General features: G+C 52.9%; 15 non-coding genes across 15 annotated transcripts; all 15 read right to left on the reverse strand.

Moving 5' to 3' along the window:
- Positions 1 to 10: 10 nt before the first annotated feature.
- On the reverse strand, positions 11 to 129 carry LOC126222488 (5S ribosomal RNA). Its single transcript, XR_007543386.1, has one exon. It is a non-coding gene; the product is annotated as a 5S ribosomal RNA (ribosomal RNA).
- Positions 130 to 1,376: 1,247 nt separating this feature from the next.
- On the reverse strand, positions 1,377 to 1,495 carry LOC126222472 (5S ribosomal RNA). Its single transcript, XR_007543371.1, has one exon. It is a non-coding gene; the product is annotated as a 5S ribosomal RNA (ribosomal RNA).
- Positions 1,496 to 2,743: 1,248 nt separating this feature from the next.
- On the reverse strand, positions 2,744 to 2,862 carry LOC126222473 (5S ribosomal RNA). The gene has a single exon (XR_007543372.1). It is a non-coding gene; the product is annotated as a 5S ribosomal RNA (ribosomal RNA).
- A 1,247-nt stretch (positions 2,863 to 4,109) lies between these two features.
- On the reverse strand, positions 4,110 to 4,228 carry LOC126222474 (5S ribosomal RNA). Its single transcript, XR_007543373.1, has one exon. It is a non-coding gene; the product is annotated as a 5S ribosomal RNA (ribosomal RNA).
- A 1,248-nt stretch (positions 4,229 to 5,476) lies between these two features.
- LOC126222475 (5S ribosomal RNA) lies at positions 5,477 to 5,595 on the reverse strand. The gene has a single exon (XR_007543374.1). It is a non-coding gene; the product is annotated as a 5S ribosomal RNA (ribosomal RNA).
- A 1,248-nt stretch (positions 5,596 to 6,843) lies between these two features.
- On the reverse strand, positions 6,844 to 6,962 carry LOC126222476 (5S ribosomal RNA). The gene has a single exon (XR_007543375.1). It is a non-coding gene; the product is annotated as a 5S ribosomal RNA (ribosomal RNA).
- Positions 6,963 to 8,209: 1,247 nt separating this feature from the next.
- LOC126222477 (5S ribosomal RNA) lies at positions 8,210 to 8,328 on the reverse strand. The gene has a single exon (XR_007543376.1). It is a non-coding gene; the product is annotated as a 5S ribosomal RNA (ribosomal RNA).
- A 1,247-nt stretch (positions 8,329 to 9,575) lies between these two features.
- Positions 9,576 to 9,694, reverse strand: LOC126222478 (5S ribosomal RNA). Its single transcript, XR_007543377.1, has one exon. It is a non-coding gene; the product is annotated as a 5S ribosomal RNA (ribosomal RNA).
- A 1,248-nt stretch (positions 9,695 to 10,942) lies between these two features.
- On the reverse strand, positions 10,943 to 11,061 carry LOC126222480 (5S ribosomal RNA). Its single transcript, XR_007543379.1, has one exon. It is a non-coding gene; the product is annotated as a 5S ribosomal RNA (ribosomal RNA).
- A 1,248-nt stretch (positions 11,062 to 12,309) lies between these two features.
- On the reverse strand, positions 12,310 to 12,428 carry LOC126222481 (5S ribosomal RNA). Its single transcript, XR_007543380.1, has one exon. It is a non-coding gene; the product is annotated as a 5S ribosomal RNA (ribosomal RNA).
- Positions 12,429 to 13,677: 1,249 nt separating this feature from the next.
- LOC126222483 (5S ribosomal RNA) lies at positions 13,678 to 13,796 on the reverse strand. Its single transcript, XR_007543381.1, has one exon. It is a non-coding gene; the product is annotated as a 5S ribosomal RNA (ribosomal RNA).
- Positions 13,797 to 15,044: 1,248 nt separating this feature from the next.
- Positions 15,045 to 15,163, reverse strand: LOC126222484 (5S ribosomal RNA). Its single transcript, XR_007543382.1, has one exon. It is a non-coding gene; the product is annotated as a 5S ribosomal RNA (ribosomal RNA).
- Positions 15,164 to 16,412: 1,249 nt separating this feature from the next.
- On the reverse strand, positions 16,413 to 16,531 carry LOC126222485 (5S ribosomal RNA). The gene has a single exon (XR_007543383.1). It is a non-coding gene; the product is annotated as a 5S ribosomal RNA (ribosomal RNA).
- A 1,248-nt stretch (positions 16,532 to 17,779) lies between these two features.
- Positions 17,780 to 17,898, reverse strand: LOC126222486 (5S ribosomal RNA). Its single transcript, XR_007543384.1, has one exon. It is a non-coding gene; the product is annotated as a 5S ribosomal RNA (ribosomal RNA).
- A 1,248-nt stretch (positions 17,899 to 19,146) lies between these two features.
- Positions 19,147 to 19,265, reverse strand: LOC126222487 (5S ribosomal RNA). The gene has a single exon (XR_007543385.1). It is a non-coding gene; the product is annotated as a 5S ribosomal RNA (ribosomal RNA).
- Between the last annotated feature and the right edge of the window lie 426 nt (positions 19,266 to 19,691).

A 19,691-nucleotide genomic window follows, 5' to 3' on the forward strand; every position in this document is an offset into this window, starting at 1 on the left:
AATGAGATAGAGTCAACAGCACCCGGTGTTCCCAGGCGGTCACCCATCCAAGTACTAACCGGGCCCGATGTTGCTTAACTTCGGTGATCGGACGAGAACCGGTGTATTCAACATGGTATGGCCGTTGGCGTCCTTATAACGTAGCCGCACGGCAGAAGAAGCATTCGCCCCTTCTCCCAACACACGCAATCGCCGTTTTCCGTGGCACATTTGACGCAAAGCACGTCCTTCCACCTCGAAGGCGACGCGCAGTGCGGCGCGCCGCCACGTGGGTGAGACGCACAACACAGCACAGCTGCTCGTTGCACCGCCTGTCTATCATTCGTTTGGTTGGTGCGTGCGGCCTCCGACACTCGCGGGCGACGCATCTTGTGGGGCTTGCGCGTGGCCGGGCGGCGGGGGGACCGCGCGGGGTGTGGCAGTGTCCTGCTGGACCGACGGAAGCTTTCTCACCTGCCTGACACACGCCGCGCCGCGCTTTTCAGATATTTGCGTAATTTGCGCGGTGCACTCTCGCCTGTCCCCTCCCCTTCCGTCCCGACTTGTCTCGACTTTGCTCGACTGCCGCTCGCTGCCGCTCGGGTCGCGGTCCATATGACGGCACAAGCACGACAAACATCTGCGAGACGGGCGCGGGCCTGACCGGCGTGTCCGAGACGCCGTGGGCGGCCGTTGGGAGCTACTAGAGCAGCGCTGTGGCGTGCCATGGAAACAAGGACAGAAGACACAGGAGGTTCGACAAAGCATCCAAAACAATAAGCCCCGTCGTATTCCGGAACACTTTCGCCGTTTCATACTGTTTTGTTATTTCCAGAGACACTTTGGAAATCTTCCTAGGCACACTCTTCTTCAAACTGAGTTTCTTAACATCGTACCTTATGCTTAATACAACAGTTTTAAATCACTGTGGAAACATCTTTGTCACATCGCAAAGGCAGCATGAAAAGAGGGCTGGCAGGGGTAGCGACTAAAAAGCAAAAAATGAAGGCAGCCAGAGTTCCCAGGCGGTCACCGATCCGAGTACTAACGTTGTTGCTTGACTTCGGTGATCGGACGAGAACGGCAGATTTTTTTTTTTTTTCCTTCCTTTTTGTTTATTTATTTACTTTGTGGAATTTACCACTGCTACTAAACAGTAGGCCCTGACGTATTTCAGAACTCATCTGTCGATTCGTAGTGTGTTGTTATTTTCGAGGCGTTCTAGCACTCTTGTTTCGCGCATTCTTGCTCAAACTGAGTTCATTACTGTAGTTTCGTATCTTACGTTTGATACAGTACTTTAAAATGCTTGTGGAAGCATCTTTGTCACACCTGAAAGTTAGTATGAAAAAGAGGCCTCGCAGGTGTGGCGACGTAAAAGTTAAAAAATGAGATAGAGCCAACAGCACCCGGTGTTCCCAGGCGGTCACCCATCCAAGTACTAACCGGGCCCGATGTTGCTTAACTTCGGTGATCGGACGAGAACCGGTGTATTCAACATGGTATGGCCGTTGGCGTCCTTATAACGTAGCCGCACGGCAGAAGAAGCATTCGCCCCTTCTCCCAACACACGCAATCGCCGTTTTCCGTGGCACATTTGACGCAAAGCACGTCCTTCCACCTCGAAGGCGACGCGCAGTGCGGCGCGCCGCCACGTGGGTGAGACGCACAACACAGCACAGCTGCTCGTTGCACCGCCTGTCTATCATTCGTTTGGTTGGTGCGTGCGGCCTCCGACACTCGCGGGCGACGCATCTTGTGGGGCTTGCGCGTGGCCGGGCGGCGGGGGGACCGCGCGGGGTGTGGCAGTGTCCTGCTGGACCGACGGAAGCTTTCTCACCTGCCTGACACACGCCGCGCCGCGCTTTTCAGATATTTGCGTAATTTGCGCGGTGCACTCTCGCCTGTCCCCTCCCCTTCCGTCCCGACTTGTCTCGACTTTGCTCGACTGCCGCTCGCTGCCGCTCGGGTCGCGGTCCATATGACGGCACAAGCACGACAAACATCTGCGAGACGGGCGCGGGCCTGACCGGCGTGTCCGAGACGCCGTGGGCGGCCGTTGGGAGCTACTAGAGCAGCGCTGTGGCGTGCCATGGAAACAAGGACAGAAGACACAGGAGGTTCGACAAAGCATCCAAAACAATAAGCCCCGTCGTATTCCGGAACACTTTCGCCGTTTCATACTGTTTTGTTATTTCCAGAGACACTTTGGAAATCTTCCTAGGCACACTCTTCTTCAAACTGAGTTTCTTAACATCGTACCTTATGCTTAATACAACAGTTTTAAATCACTGTGGAAACATCTTTGTCACATCGCAAAGGCAGCATGAAAAGAGGGCTGGCAGGGGTAGCGACTAAAAAGCAAAAAATGAAGGCAGCCAGAGTTCCCAGGCGGTCACCGATCCGAGTACTAACGTTGTTGCTTGACTTCGGTGATCGGACGAGAACGGCAGATTTTTTTTTTTTTTTCCTTCCTTTTTGTTTATTTATTTACTTTGTGGAATTTACCACTGCTACTAAACAGTAGGCCCTGACGTATTTCAGAACTCATCTGTCGATTCGTAGTGTGTTGTTATTTTCGAGGCGTTCTAGCACTCTTGTTTCGCGCATTCTTGCTCAAACTGAGTTCATTACTGTAGTTTCGTATCTTACGTTTGATACAGTACTTTAAAATGCTTGTGGAAGCATCTTTGTCACACCTGAAAGTTAGTATGAAAAAGAGGCCTCGCAGGTGTGGCGACGTAAAAGTTAAAAAATGAGATAGAGCCAACAGCACCCGGTGTTCCCAGGCGGTCACCCATCCAAGTACTAACCGGGCCCGATGTTGCTTAACTTCGGTGATCGGACGAGAACCGGTGTATTCAACATGGTATGGCCGTTGGCGTCCTTATAACGTAGCCGCACGGCAGAAGAAGCATTCGCCCCTTCTCCCAACACACGCAATCGCCGTTTTCCGTGGCACATTTGACGCAAAGCACGTCCTTCCACCTCGAAGGCGACGCGCAGTGCGGCGCGCCGCCACGTGGGTGAGACGCACAACACAGCACAGCTGCTCGTTGCACCGCCTGTCTATCATTCGTTTGGTTGGTGCGTGCGGCCTCCGACACTCGCGGGCGACGCATCTTGTGGGGCTTGCGCGTGGCCGGGCGGCGGGGGGACCGCGCGGGGTGTGGCAGTGTCCTGCTGGACCGACGGAAGCTTTCTCACCTGCCTGACACACGCCGCGCCGCGCTTTTCAGATATTTGCGTAATTTGCGCGGTGCACTCTCGCCTGTCCCCTCCCCTTCCGTCCCGACTTGTCTCGACTTTGCTCGACTGCCGCTCGCTGCCGCTCGGGTCGCGGTCCATATGACGGCACAAGCACGACAAACATCTGCGAGACGGGCGCGGGCCTGACCGGCGTGTCCGAGACGCCGTGGGCGGCCGTTGGGAGCTACTAGAGCAGCGCTGTGGCGTGCCATGGAAACAAGGACAGAAGACACAGGAGGTTCGACAAAGCATCCAAAACAATAAGCCCCGTCGTATTCCGGAACACTTTCGCCGTTTCATACTGTTTTGTTATTTCCAGAGACACTTTGGAAATCTTCCTAGGCACACTCTTCTTCAAACTGAGTTTCTTAACATCGTACCTTATGCTTAATACAACAGTTTTAAATCACTGTGGAAACATCTTTGTCACATCGCAAAGGCAGCATGAAAAGAGGGCTGGCAGGGGTAGCGACTAAAAAGCAAAAAATGAAGGCAGCCAGAGTTCCCAGGCGGTCACCGATCCGAGTACTAACGTTGTTGCTTGACTTCGGTGATCGGACGAGAACGGCAGATTTTTTTTTTTTTTCCTTCCTTTTTGTTTATTTATTTACTTTGTGGAATTTACCACTGCTACTAAACAGTAGGCCCTGACGTATTTCAGAACTCATCTGTCGATTCGTAGTGTGTTGTTATTTTCGAGGCGTTCTAGCACTCTTGTTTCGCGCATTCTTGCTCAAACTGAGTTCATTACTGTAGTTTCGTATCTTACGTTTGATACAGTACTTTAAAATGCTTGTGGAAGCATCTTTGTCACACCTGAAAGTTAGTATGAAAAAGAGGCCTCGCAGGTGTGGCGACGTAAAAGTTAAAAAATGAGATAGAGCCAACAGCACCCGGTGTTCCCAGGCGGTCACCCATCCAAGTACTAACCGGGCCCGATGTTGCTTAACTTCGGTGATCGGACGAGAACCGGTGTATTCAACATGGTATGGCCGTTGGCGTCCTTATAACGTAGCCGCACGGCAGAAGAAGCATTCGCCCCTTCTCCCAACACACGCAATCGCCGTTTTCCGTGGCACATTTGACGCAAAGCACGTCCTTCCACCTCGAAGGCGACGCGCAGTGCGGCGCGCCGCCACGTGGGTGAGACGCACAACACAGCACAGCTGCTCGTTGCACCGCCTGTCTATCATTCGTTTGGTTGGTGCGTGCGGCCTCCGACACTCGCGGGCGACGCATCTTGTGGGGCTTGCGCGTGGCCGGGCGGCGGGGGGACCGCGCGGGGTGTGGCAGTGTCCTGCTGGACCGACGGAAGCTTTCTCACCTGCCTGACACACGCCGCGCCGCGCTTTTCAGATATTTGCGTAATTTGCGCGGTGCACTCTCGCCTGTCCCCTCCCCTTCCGTCCCGACTTGTCTCGACTTTGCTCGACTGCCGCTCGCTGCCGCTCGGGTCGCGGTCCATATGACGGCACAAGCACGACAAACATCTGCGAGACGGGCGCGGGCCTGACCGGCGTGTCCGAGACGCCGTGGGCGGCCGTTGGGAGCTACTAGAGCAGCGCTGTGGCGTGCCATGGAAACAAGGACAGAAGACACAGGAGGTTCGACAAAGCATCCAAAACAATAAGCCCCGTCGTATTCCGGAACACTTTCGCCGTTTCATACTGTTTTGTTATTTCCAGAGACACTTTGGAAATCTTCCTAGGCACACTCTTCTTCAAACTGAGTTTCTTAACATCGTACCTTATGCTTAATACAACAGTTTTAAATCACTGTGGAAACATCTTTGTCACATCGCAAAGGCAGCATGAAAAGAGGGCTGGCAGGGGTAGCGACTAAAAAGCAAAAAATGAAGGCAGCCAGAGTTCCCAGGCGGTCACCGATCCGAGTACTAACGTTGTTGCTTGACTTCGGTGATCGGACGAGAACGGCAGATTTTTTTTTTTTTTTCCTTCCTTTTTGTTTATTTATTTACTTTGTGGAATTTACCACTGCTACTAAACAGTAGGCCCTGACGTATTTCAGAACTCATCTGTCGATTCGTAGTGTGTTGTTATTTTCGAGGCGTTCTAGCACTCTTGTTTCGCGCATTCTTGCTCAAACTGAGTTCATTACTGTAGTTTCGTATCTTACGTTTGATACAGTACTTTAAAATGCTTGTGGAAGCATCTTTGTCACACCTGAAAGTTAGTATGAAAAAGAGGCCTCGCAGGTGTGGCGACGTAAAAGTTAAAAAATGAGATAGAGCCAACAGCACCCGGTGTTCCCAGGCGGTCACCCATCCAAGTACTAACCGGGCCCGATGTTGCTTAACTTCGGTGATCGGACGAGAACCGGTGTATTCAACATGGTATGGCCGTTGGCGTCCTTATAACGTAGCCGCACGGCAGAAGAAGCATTCGCCCCTTCTCCCAACACACGCAATCGCCGTTTTCCGTGGCACATTTGACGCAAAGCACGTCCTTCCACCTCGAAGGCGACGCGCAGTGCGGCGCGCCGCCACGTGGGTGAGACGCACAACACAGCACAGCTGCTCGTTGCACCGCCTGTCTATCATTCGTTTGGTTGGTGCGTGCGGCCTCCGACACTCGCGGGCGACGCATCTTGTGGGGCTTGCGCGTGGCCGGGCGGCGGGGGGACCGCGCGGGGTGTGGCAGTGTCCTGCTGGACCGACGGAAGCTTTCTCACCTGCCTGACACACGCCGCGCCGCGCTTTTCAGATATTTGCGTAATTTGCGCGGTGCACTCTCGCCTGTCCCCTCCCCTTCCGTCCCGACTTGTCTCGACTTTGCTCGACTGCCGCTCGCTGCCGCTCGGGTCGCGGTCCATATGACGGCACAAGCACGACAAACATCTGCGAGACGGGCGCGGGCCTGACCGGCGTGTCCGAGACGCCGTGGGCGGCCGTTGGGAGCTACTAGAGCAGCGCTGTGGCGTGCCATGGAAACAAGGACAGAAGACACAGGAGGTTCGACAAAGCATCCAAAACAATAAGCCCCGTCGTATTCCGGAACACTTTCGCCGTTTCATACTGTTTTGTTATTTCCAGAGACACTTTGGAAATCTTCCTAGGCACACTCTTCTTCAAACTGAGTTTCTTAACATCGTACCTTATGCTTAATACAACAGTTTTAAATCACTGTGGAAACATCTTTGTCACATCGCAAAGGCAGCATGAAAAGAGGGCTGGCAGGGGTAGCGACTAAAAAGCAAAAAATGAAGGCAGCCAGAGTTCCCAGGCGGTCACCGATCCGAGTACTAACGTTGTTGCTTGACTTCGGTGATCGGACGAGAACGGCAGATTTTTTTTTTTTTTTCCTTCCTTTTTGTTTATTTATTTACTTTGTGGAATTTACCACTGCTACTAAACAGTAGGCCCTGACGTATTTCAGAACTCATCTGTCGATTCGTAGTGTGTTGTTATTTTCGAGGCGTTCTAGCACTCTTGTTTCGCGCATTCTTGCTCAAACTGAGTTCATTACTGTAGTTTCGTATCTTACGTTTGATACAGTACTTTAAAATGCTTGTGGAAGCATCTTTGTCACACCTGAAAGTTAGTATGAAAAAGAGGCCTCGCAGGTGTGGCGACGTAAAAGTTAAAAAATGAGATAGAGCCAACAGCACCCGGTGTTCCCAGGCGGTCACCCATCCAAGTACTAACCGGGCCCGATGTTGCTTAACTTCGGTGATCGGACGAGAACCGGTGTATTCAACATGGTATGGCCGTTGGCGTCCTTATAACGTAGCCGCACGGCAGAAGAAGCATTCGCCCCTTCTCCCAACACACGCAATCGCCGTTTTCCGTGGCACATTTGACGCAAAGCACGTCCTTCCACCTCGAAGGCGACGCGCAGTGCGGCGCGCCGCCACGTGGGTGAGACGCACAACACAGCACAGCTGCTCGTTGCACCGCCTGTCTATCATTCGTTTGGTTGGTGCGTGCGGCCTCCGACACTCGCGGGCGACGCATCTTGTGGGGCTTGCGCGTGGCCGGGCGGCGGGGGGACCGCGCGGGGTGTGGCAGTGTCCTGCTGGACCGACGGAAGCTTTCTCACCTGCCTGACACACGCCGCGCCGCGCTTTTCAGATATTTGCGTAATTTGCGCGGTGCACTCTCGCCTGTCCCCTCCCCTTCCGTCCCGACTTGTCTCGACTTTGCTCGACTGCCGCTCGCTGCCGCTCGGGTCGCGGTCCATATGACGGCACAAGCACGACAAACATCTGCGAGACGGGCGCGGGCCTGACCGGCGTGTCCGAGACGCCGTGGGCGGCCGTTGGGAGCTACTAGAGCAGCGCTGTGGCGTGCCATGGAAACAAGGACAGAAGACACAGGAGGTTCGACAAAGCATCCAAAACAATAAGCCCCGTCGTATTCCGGAACACTTTCGCCGTTTCATACTGTTTTGTTATTTCCAGAGACACTTTGGAAATCTTCCTAGGCACACTCTTCTTCAAACTGAGTTTCTTAACATCGTACCTTATGCTTAATACAACAGTTTTAAATCACTGTGGAAACATCTTTGTCACATCGCAAAGGCAGCATGAAAAGAGGGCTGGCAGGGGTAGCGACTAAAAAGCAAAAAATGAAGGCAGCCAGAGTTCCCAGGCGGTCACCGATCCGAGTACTAACGTTGTTGCTTGACTTCGGTGATCGGACGAGAACGGCAGATTTTTTTTTTTTTTCCTTCCTTTTTGTTTATTTATTTACTTTGTGGAATTTACCACTGCTACTAAACAGTAGGCCCTGACGTATTTCAGAACTCATCTGTCGATTCGTAGTGTGTTGTTATTTTCGAGGCGTTCTAGCACTCTTGTTTCGCGCATTCTTGCTCAAACTGAGTTCATTACTGTAGTTTCGTATCTTACGTTTGATACAGTACTTTAAAATGCTTGTGGAAGCATCTTTGTCACACCTGAAAGTTAGTATGAAAAAGAGGCCTCGCAGGTGTGGCGACGTAAAAGTTAAAAAATGAGATAGAGCCAACAGCACCCGGTGTTCCCAGGCGGTCACCCATCCAAGTACTAACCGGGCCCGATGTTGCTTAACTTCGGTGATCGGACGAGAACCGGTGTATTCAACATGGTATGGCCGTTGGCGTCCTTATAACGTAGCCGCACGGCAGAAGAAGCATTCGCCCCTTCTCCCAACACACGCAATCGCCGTTTTCCGTGGCACATTTGACGCAAAGCACGTCCTTCCACCTCGAAGGCGACGCGCAGTGCGGCGCGCCGCCACGTGGGTGAGACGCACAACACAGCACAGCTGCTCGTTGCACCGCCTGTCTATCATTCGTTTGGTTGGTGCGTGCGGCCTCCGACACTCGCGGGCGACGCATCTTGTGGGGCTTGCGCGTGGCCGGGCGGCGGGGGGACCGCGCGGGGTGTGGCAGTGTCCTGCTGGACCGACGGAAGCTTTCTCACCTGCCTGACACACGCCGCGCCGCGCTTTTCAGATATTTGCGTAATTTGCGCGGTGCACTCTCGCCTGTCCCCTCCCCTTCCGTCCCGACTTGTCTCGACTTTGCTCGACTGCCGCTCGCTGCCGCTCGGGTCGCGGTCCATATGACGGCACAAGCACGACAAACATCTGCGAGACGGGCGCGGGCCTGACCGGCGTGTCCGAGACGCCGTGGGCGGCCGTTGGGAGCTACTAGAGCAGCGCTGTGGCGTGCCATGGAAACAAGGACAGAAGACACAGGAGGTTCGACAAAGCATCCAAAACAATAAGCCCCGTCGTATTCCGGAACACTTTCGCCGTTTCATACTGTTTTGTTATTTCCAGAGACACTTTGGAAATCTTCCTAGGCACACTCTTCTTCAAACTGAGTTTCTTAACATCGTACCTTATGCTTAATACAACAGTTTTAAATCACTGTGGAAACATCTTTGTCACATCGCAAAGGCAGCATGAAAAGAGGGCTGGCAGGGGTAGCGACTAAAAAGCAAAAAATGAAGGCAGCCAGAGTTCCCAGGCGGTCACCGATCCGAGTACTAACGTTGTTGCTTGACTTCGGTGATCGGACGAGAACGGCAGATTTTTTTTTTTTTTCCTTCCTTTTTGTTTATTTATTTACTTTGTGGAATTTACCACTGCTACTAAACAGTAGGCCCTGACGTATTTCAGAACTCATCTGTCGATTCGTAGTGTGTTGTTATTTTCGAGGCGTTCTAGCACTCTTGTTTCGCGCATTCTTGCTCAAACTGAGTTCATTACTGTAGTTTCGTATCTTACGTTTGATACAGTACTTTAAAATGCTTGTGGAAGCATCTTTGTCACACCTGAAAGTTAGTATGAAAAAGAGGCCTCGCAGGTGTGGCGACGTAAAAGTTAAAAAATGAGATAGAGCCAACAGCACCCGGTGTTCCCAGGCGGTCACCCATCCAAGTACTAACCGGGCCCGATGTTGCTTAACTTCGGTGATCGGACGAGAACCGGTGTATTCAACATGGTATGGCCGTTGGCGTCCTTATAACGTAGCCGCACGGCAGAAGAAGCATTCGCCCCTTCTCCCAACACACGCAATCGCCGTTTTCCGTGGCACATTTGACGCAAAGCACGTCCTTCCACCTCGAAGGCGACGCGCAGTGCGGCGCGCCGCCACGTGGGTGAGACGCACAACACAGCACAGCTGCTCGTTGCACCGCCTGTCTATCATTCGTTTGGTTGGTGCGTGCGGCCTCCGACACTCGCGGGCGACGCATCTTGTGGGGCTTGCGCGTGGCCGGGCGGCGGGGGGACCGCGCGGGGTGTGGCAGTGTCCTGCTGGACCGACGGAAGCTTTCTCACCTGCCTGACACACGCCGCGCCGCGCTTTTCAGATATTTGCGTAATTTGCGCGGTGCACTCTCGCCTGTCCCCTCCCCTTCCGTCCCGACTTGTCTCGACTTTGCTCGACTGCCGCTCGCTGCCGCTCGGGTCGCGGTCCATATGACGGCACAAGCACGACAAACATCTGCGAGACGGGCGCGGGCCTGACCGGCGTGTCCGAGACGCCGTGGGCGGCCGTTGGGAGCTACTAGAGCAGCGCTGTGGCGTGCCATGGAAACAAGGACAGAAGACACAGGAGGTTCGACAAAGCATCCAAAACAATAAGCCCCGTCGTATTCCGGAACACTTTCGCCGTTTCATACTGTTTTGTTATTTCCAGAGACACTTTGGAAATCTTCCTAGGCACACTCTTCTTCAAACTGAGTTTCTTAACATCGTACCTTATGCTTAATACAACAGTTTTAAATCACTGTGGAAACATCTTTGTCACATCGCAAAGGCAGCATGAAAAGAGGGCTGGCAGGGGTAGCGACTAAAAAGCAAAAAATGAAGGCAGCCAGAGTTCCCAGGCGGTCACCGATCCGAGTACTAACGTTGTTGCTTGACTTCGGTGATCGGACGAGAACGGCAGATTTTTTTTTTTTTTTCCTTCCTTTTTGTTTATTTATTTACTTTGTGGAATTTACCACTGCTACTAAACAGTAGGCCCTGACGTATTTCAGAACTCATCTGTCGATTCGTAGTGTGTTGTTATTTTCGAGGCGTTCTAGCACTCTTGTTTCGCGCATTCTTGCTCAAACTGAGTTCATTACTGTAGTTTCGTATCTTACGTTTGATACAGTACTTTAAAATGCTTGTGGAAGCATCTTTGTCACACCTGAAAGTTAGTATGAAAAAGAGGCCTCGCAGGTGTGGCGACGTAAAAGTTAAAAAATGAGATAGAGCCAACAGCACCCGGTGTTCCCAGGCGGTCACCCATCCAAGTACTAACCGGGCCCGATGTTGCTTAACTTCGGTGATCGGACGAGAACCGGTGTATTCAACATGGTATGGCCGTTGGCGTCCTTATAACGTAGCCGCACGGCAGAAGAAGCATTCGCCCCTTCTCCCAACACACGCAATCGCCGTTTTCCGTGGCACATTTGACGCAAAGCACGTCCTTCCACCTCGAAGGCGACGCGCAGTGCGGCGCGCCGCCACGTGGGTGAGACGCACAACACAGCACAGCTGCTCGTTGCACCGCCTGTCTATCATTCGTTTGGTTGGTGCGTGCGGCCTCCGACACTCGCGGGCGACGCATCTTGTGGGGCTTGCGCGTGGCCGGGCGGCGGGGGGACCGCGCGGGGTGTGGCAGTGTCCTGCTGGACCGACGGAAGCTTTCTCACCTGCCTGACACACGCCGCGCCGCGCTTTTCAGATATTTGCGTAATTTGCGCGGTGCACTCTCGCCTGTCCCCTCCCCTTCCGTCCCGACTTGTCTCGACTTTGCTCGACTGCCGCTCGCTGCCGCTCGGGTCGCGGTCCATATGACGGCACAAGCACGACAAACATCTGCGAGACGGGCGCGGGCCTGACCGGCGTGTCCGAGACGCCGTGGGCGGCCGTTGGGAGCTACTAGAGCAGCGCTGTGGCGTGCCATGGAAACAAGGACAGAAGACACAGGAGGTTCGACAAAGCATCCAAAACAATAAGCCCCGTCGTATTCCGGAACACTTTCGCCGTTTCATACTGTTTTGTTATTTCCAGAGACACTTTGGAAATCTTCCTAGGCACACTCTTCTTCAAACTGAGTTTCTTAACATCGTACCTTATGCTTAATACAACAGTTTTAAATCACTGTGGAAACATCTTTGTCACATCGCAAAGGCAGCATGAAAAGAGGGCTGGCAGGGGTAGCGACTAAAAAGCAAAAAATGAAGGCAGCCAGAGTTCCCAGGCGGTCACCGATCCGAGTACTAACGTTGTTGCTTGACTTCGGTGATCGGACGAGAACGGCAGATTTTTTTTTTTTTTTCCTTCCTTTTTGTTTATTTATTTACTTTGTGGAATTTACCACTGCTACTAAACAGTAGGCCCTGACGTATTTCAGAACTCATCTGTCGATTCGTAGTGTGTTGTTATTTTCGAGGCGTTCTAGCACTCTTGTTTCGCGCATTCTTGCTCAAACTGAGTTCATTACTGTAGTTTCGTATCTTACGTTTGATACAGTACTTTAAAATGCTTGTGGAAGCATCTTTGTCACACCTGAAAGTTAGTATGAAAAAGAGGCCTCGCAGGTGTGGCGACGTAAAAGTTAAAAAATGAGATAGAGCCAACAGCACCCGGTGTTCCCAGGCGGTCACCCATCCAAGTACTAACCGGGCCCGATGTTGCTTAACTTCGGTGATCGGACGAGAACCGGTGTATTCAACATGGTATGGCCGTTGGCGTCCTTATAACGTAGCCGCACGGCAGAAGAAGCATTCGCCCCTTCTCCCAACACACGCAATCGCCGTTTTCCGTGGCACATTTGACGCAAAGCACGTCCTTCCACCTCGAAGGCGACGCGCAGTGCGGCGCGCCGCCACGTGGGTGAGACGCACAACACAGCACAGCTGCTCGTTGCACCGCCTGTCTATCATTCGTTTGGTTGGTGCGTGCGGCCTCCGACACTCGCGGGCGACGCATCTTGTGGGGCTTGCGCGTGGCCGGGCGGCGGGGGGACCGCGCGGGGTGTGGCAGTGTCCTGCTGGACCGACGGAAGCTTTCTCACCTGCCTGACACACGCCGCGCCGCGCTTTTCAGATATTTGCGTAATTTGCGCGGTGCACTCTCGCCTGTCCCCTCCCCTTCCGTCCCGACTTGTCTCGACTTTGCTCGACTGCCGCTCGCTGCCGCTCGGGTCGCGGTCCATATGACGGCACAAGCACGACAAACATCTGCGAGACGGGCGCGGGCCTGACCGGCGTGTCCGAGACGCCGTGGGCGGCCGTTGGGAGCTACTAGAGCAGCGCTGTGGCGTGCCATGGAAACAAGGACAGAAGACACAGGAGGTTCGACAAAGCATCCAAAACAATAAGCCCCGTCGTATTCCGGAACACTTTCGCCGTTTCATACTGTTTTGTTATTTCCAGAGACACTTTGGAAATCTTCCTAGGCACACTCTTCTTCAAACTGAGTTTCTTAACATCGTACCTTATGCTTAATACAACAGTTTTAAATCACTGTGGAAACATCTTTGTCACATCGCAAAGGCAGCATGAAAAGAGGGCTGGCAGGGGTAGCGACTAAAAAGCAAAAAATGAAGGCAGCCAGAGTTCCCAGGCGGTCACCGATCCGAGTACTAACGTTGTTGCTTGACTTCGGTGATCGGACGAGAACGGCAGATTTTTTTTTTTTTTTTCCTTCCTTTTTGTTTATTTATTTACTTTGTGGAATTTACCACTGCTACTAAACAGTAGGCCCTGACGTATTTCAGAACTCATCTGTCGATTCGTAGTGTGTTGTTATTTTCGAGGCGTTCTAGCACTCTTGTTTCGCGCATTCTTGCTCAAACTGAGTTCATTACTGTAGTTTCGTATCTTACGTTTGATACAGTACTTTAAAATGCTTGTGGAAGCATCTTTGTCACACCTGAAAGTTAGTATGAAAAAGAGGCCTCGCAGGTGTGGCGACGTAAAAGTTAAAAAATGAGATAGAGCCAACAGCACCCGGTGTTCCCAGGCGGTCACCCATCCAAGTACTAACCGGGCCCGATGTTGCTTAACTTCGGTGATCGGACGAGAACCGGTGTATTCAACATGGTATGGCCGTTGGCGTCCTTATAACGTAGCCGCACGGCAGAAGAAGCATTCGCCCCTTCTCCCAACACACGCAATCGCCGTTTTCCGTGGCACATTTGACGCAAAGCACGTCCTTCCACCTCGAAGGCGACGCGCAGTGCGGCGCGCCGCCACGTGGGTGAGACGCACAACACAGCACAGCTGCTCGTTGCACCGCCTGTCTATCATTCGTTTGGTTGGTGCGTGCGGCCTCCGACACTCGCGGGCGACGCATCTTGTGGGGCTTGCGCGTGGCCGGGCGGCGGGGGGACCGCGCGGGGTGTGGCAGTGTCCTGCTGGACCGACGGAAGCTTTCTCACCTGCCTGACACACGCCGCGCCGCGCTTTTCAGATATTTGCGTAATTTGCGCGGTGCACTCTCGCCTGTCCCCTCCCCTTCCGTCCCGACTTGTCTCGACTTTGCTCGACTGCCGCTCGCTGCCGCTCGGGTCGCGGTCCATATGACGGCACAAGCACGACAAACATCTGCGAGACGGGCGCGGGCCTGACCGGCGTGTCCGAGACGCCGTGGGCGGCCGTTGGGAGCTACTAGAGCAGCGCTGTGGCGTGCCATGGAAACAAGGACAGAAGACACAGGAGGTTCGACAAAGCATCCAAAACAATAAGCCCCGTCGTATTCCGGAACACTTTCGCCGTTTCATACTGTTTTGTTATTTCCAGAGACACTTTGGAAATCTTCCTAGGCACACTCTTCTTCAAACTGAGTTTCTTAACATCGTACCTTATGCTTAATACAACAGTTTTAAATCACTGTGGAAACATCTTTGTCACATCGCAAAGGCAGCATGAAAAGAGGGCTGGCAGGGGTAGCGACTAAAAAGCAAAAAATGAAGGCAGCCAGAGTTCCCAGGCGGTCACCGATCCGAGTACTAACGTTGTTGCTTGACTTCGGTGATCGGACGAGAACGGCAGATTTTTTTTTTTTTTTCCTTCCTTTTTGTTTATTTATTTACTTTGTGGAATTTACCACTGCTACTAAACAGTAGGCCCTGACGTATTTCAGAACTCATCTGTCGATTCGTAGTGTGTTGTTATTTTCGAGGCGTTCTAGCACTCTTGTTTCGCGCATTCTTGCTCAAACTGAGTTCATTACTGTAGTTTCGTATCTTACGTTTGATACAGTACTTTAAAATGCTTGTGGAAGCATCTTTGTCACACCTGAAAGTTAGTATGAAAAAGAGGCCTCGCAGGTGTGGCGACGTAAAAGTTAAAAAATGAGATAGAGCCAACAGCACCCGGTGTTCCCAGGCGGTCACCCATCCAAGTACTAACCGGGCCCGATGTTGCTTAACTTCGGTGATCGGACGAGAACCGGTGTATTCAACATGGTATGGCCGTTGGCGTCCTTATAACGTAGCCGCACGGCAGAAGAAGCATTCGCCCCTTCTCCCAACACACGCAATCGCCGTTTTCCGTGGCACATTTGACGCAAAGCACGTCCTTCCACCTCGAAGGCGACGCGCAGTGCGGCGCGCCGCCACGTGGGTGAGACGCACAACACAGCACAGCTGCTCGTTGCACCGCCTGTCTATCATTCGTTTGGTTGGTGCGTGCGGCCTCCGACACTCGCGGGCGACGCATCTTGTGGGGCTTGCGCGTGGCCGGGCGGCGGGGGGACCGCGCGGGGTGTGGCAGTGTCCTGCTGGACCGACGGAAGCTTTCTCACCTGCCTGACACACGCCGCGCCGCGCTTTTCAGATATTTGCGTAATTTGCGCGGTGCACTCTCGCCTGTCCCCTCCCCTTCCGTCCCGACTTGTCTCGACTTTGCTCGACTGCCGCTCGCTGCCGCTCGGGTCGCGGTCCATATGACGGCACAAGCACGACAAACATCTGCGAGACGGGCGCGGGCCTGACCGGCGTGTCCGAGACGCCGTGGGCGGCCGTTGGGAGCTACTAGAGCAGCGCTGTGGCGTGCCATGGAAACAAGGACAGAAGACACAGGAGGTTCGACAAAGCATCCAAAACAATAAGCCCCGTCGTATTCCGGAACACTTTCGCCGTTTCATACTGTTTTGTTATTTCCAGAGACACTTTGGAAATCTTCCTAGGCACACTCTTCTTCAAACTGAGTTTCTTAACATCGTACCTTATGCTTAATACAACAGTTTTAAATCACTGTGGAAACATCTTTGTCACATCGCAAAGGCAGCATGAAAAGAGGGCTGGCAGGGGTAGCGACTAAAAAGCAAAAAATGAAGGCAGCCAGAGTTCCCAGGCGGTCACCGATCCGAGTACTAACGTTGTTGCTTGACTTCGGTGATCGGACGAGAACGGCAGATTTTTTTTTTTTTTTTCCTTCCTTTTTGTTTATTTATTTACTTTGTGGAATTTACCACTGCTACTAAACAGTAGGCCCTGACGTATTTCAGAACTCATCTGTCGATTCGTAGTGTGTTGTTATTTTCGAGGCGTTCTAGCACTCTTGTTTCGCGCATTCTTGCTCAAACTGAGTTCATTACTGTAGTTTCGTATCTTACGTTTGATACAGTACTTTAAAATGCTTGTGGAAGCATCTTTGTCACACCTGAAAGTTAGTATGAAAAAGAGGCCTCGCAGGTGTGGCGACGTAAAAGTTAAAAAATGAGATAGAGCCAACAGCACCCGGTGTTCCCAGGCGGTCACCCATCCAAGTACTAACCGGGCCCGATGTTGCTTAACTTCGGTGATCGGACGAGAACCGGTGTATTCAACATGGTATGGCCGTTGGCGTCCTTATAACGTAGCCGCACGGCAGAAGAAGCATTCGCCCCTTCTCCCAACACACGCAATCGCCGTTTTCCGTGGCACATTTGACGCAAAGCACGTCCTTCCACCTCGAAGGCGACGCGCAGTGCGGCGCGCCGCCACGTGGGTGAGACGCACAACACAGCACAGCTGCTCGTTGCACCGCCTGTCTATCATTCGTTTGGTTGGTGCGTGCGGCCTCCGACACTCGCGGGCGACGCATCTTGTGGGGCTTGCGCGTGGCCGGGCGGCGGGGGGACCGCGCGGGGTGTGGCAGTGTCCTGCTGGACCGACGGAAGCTTTCTCACCTGCCTGACACACGCCGCGCCGCGCTTTTCAGATATTTGCGTAATTTGCGCGGTGCACTCTCGCCTGTCCCCTCCCCTTCCGTCCCGACTTGTCTCGACTTTGCTCGACTGCCGCTCGCTGCCGCTCGGGTCGCGGTCCATATGACGGCACAAGCACGACAAACATCTGCGAGACGGGCGCGGGCCTGACCGGCGTGTCCGAGACGCCGTGGGCGGCCGTTGGGAGCTACTAGAGCAGCGCTGTGGCGTGCCATGGAAACAAGGACAGAAGACACAGGAGGTTCGACAAAGCATCCAAAACAATAAGCCCCGTCGTATTCCGGAACACTTTCGCCGTTTCATACTGTTTTGTTATTTCCAGAGACACTTTGGAAATCTTCCTAGGCACACTCTTCTTCAAACTGAGTTTCTTAACATCGTACCTTATGCTTAATACAACAGTTTTAAATCACTGTGGAAACATCTTTGTCACATCGCAAAGGCAGCATGAAAAGAGGGCTGGCAGGGGTAGCGACTAAAAAGCAAAAAATGAAGGCAGCCAGAGTTCCCAGGCGGTCACCGATCCGAGTACTAACGTTGTTGCTTGACTTCGGTGATCGGACGAGAACGGCAGATTTTTTTTTTTTTTTCCTTCCTTTTTGTTTATTTATTTACTTTGTGGAATTTACCACTGCTACTAAACAGTAGGCCCTGACGTATTTCAGAACTCATCTGTCGATTCGTAGTGTGTTGTTATTTTCGAGGCGTTCTAGCACTCTTGTTTCGCGCATTCTTGCTCAAACTGAGTTCATTACTGTAGTTTCGTATCTTACGTTTGATACAGTACTTTAAAATGCTTGTGGAAGCATCTTTGTCACACCTGAAAGTTAGTATGAAAAAGAGGCCTCGCAGGTGTGGCGACGTAAAAGTTAAAAAATGAGATAGAGCCAACAGCACCCGGTGTTCCCAGGCGGTCACCCATCCAAGTACTAACCGGGCCCGATGTTGCTTAACTTCGGTGATCGGACGAGAACCGGTGTATTCAACATGGTATGGCCGTTGGCGTCCTTATAACGTAGCCGCACGGCAGAAGAAGCATTCGCCCCTTCTCCCAACACACGCAATCGCCGTTTTCCGTGGCACATTTGACGCAAAGCACGTCCTTCCACCTCGAAGGCGACGCGCAGTGCGGCGCGCCGCCACGTGGGTGAGACGCACAACACAGCACAGCTGCTCGTTGCACCGCCTGTCTATCATTCGTTTGGTTGGTGCGTGCGGCCTCCGACACTCGCGGGCGACGCATCTTGTGGGGCTTGCGCGTGGCCGGGCGGCGGGGGGACCGCGCGGGGTGTGGCAGTGTCCTGCTGGACCGACGGAAGCTTTCTCACCTGCCTGACACACGCCGCGCCGCGCTTTTCAGATATTTGCGTAATTTGCGCGGTGCACTCTCGCCTGTCCCCTCCCCTTCCGTCCCGACTTGTCTCGACTTTGCTCGACTGCCGCTCGCTGCCGCTCGGGTCGCGGTCCATATGACGGCACAAGCACGACAAACATCTGCGAGACGGGCGCGGGCCTGACCGGCGTGTCCGAGACGCCGTGGGCGGCCGTTGGGAGCTACTAGAGCAGCGCTGTGGCGTGCCATGGAAACAAGGACAGAAGACACAGGAGGTTCGACAAAGCATCCAAAACAATAAGCCCCGTCGTATTCCGGAACACTTTCGCCGTTTCATACTGTTTTGTTATTTCCAGAGACACTTTGGAAATCTTCCTAGGCACACTCTTCTTCAAACTGAGTTTCTTAACATCGTACCTTATGCTTAATACAACAGTTTTAAATCACTGTGGAAACATCTTTGTCACATCGCAAAGGCAGCATGAAAAGAGGGCTGGCAGGGGTAGCGACTAAAAAGCAAAAAATGAAGGCAGCCAGAGTTCCCAGGCGGTCACCGATCCGAGTACTAACGTTGTTGCTTGACTTCGGTGATCGGACGAGAACGGCAGATTTTTTTTTTTTTTTCCTTCCTTTTTGTTTATTTATTTACTTTGTGGAATTTACCACTGCTACTAAACAGTAGGCCCTGACGTATTTCAGAACTCATCTGTCGATTCGTAGTGTGTTGTTATTTTCGAGGCGTTCTAGCACTCTTGTTTCGCGCATTCTTGCTCAAACTGAGTTCATTACTGTAGTTTCGTATCTTACGTTTGATACAGTACTTTAAAATGCTTGTGGAAGCATCTTTGTCACACCTGAAAGTTAGTATGAAAAAGAGGCCTCGCAGGTGTGGCGACGTAAAAGTTAAAAAATGAGATAGAGCCAACAGCACCCGGTGTTCCCAGGCGGTCACCCATCCAAGTACTAACCGGGCCCGATGTTGCTTAACTTCGGTGATCGGACGAGAACCGGTGTATTCAACATGGTATGGCCGTTGGCGTCCTTATAACGTAGCCGCACGGCAGAAGAAGCATTCGCCCCTTCTCCCAACACACGCAATCGCCGTTTTCCGTGGCACATTTGACGCAAAGCACGTCCTTCCACCTCGAAGGCGACGCGCAGTGCGGCGCGCCGCCACGTGGGTGAGACGCACAACACAGCACAGCTGCTCGTTGCACCGCCTGTCTATCATTCGTTTGGTTGGTGCGTGCGGCCTCCGACACTCGCGGGCGACGCATCTTGTGGGGCTTGCGCGTGGCCGGGCGGCGGGGGGACCGCGCGGGGTGTGGCAGTGTCCTGCTGGACCGACGGAAGCTTTCTCACCTGCCTGACACACGCCGCGCCGCGCTTTTCAGATATTTGCGTAATTTGCGCGGTGCACTCTCGCCTGTCCCCTCCCCTTCCGTCCCGACTTGTCTCGACTTT

This window comes from Schistocerca nitens, unplaced genomic scaffold (genome assembly GCF_023898315.1).
Source record: "Schistocerca nitens isolate TAMUIC-IGC-003100 unplaced genomic scaffold, iqSchNite1.1 HiC_scaffold_234, whole genome shotgun sequence".
NCBI lineage: Eukaryota > Metazoa > Arthropoda > Insecta > Orthoptera > Acrididae > Schistocerca > Schistocerca nitens.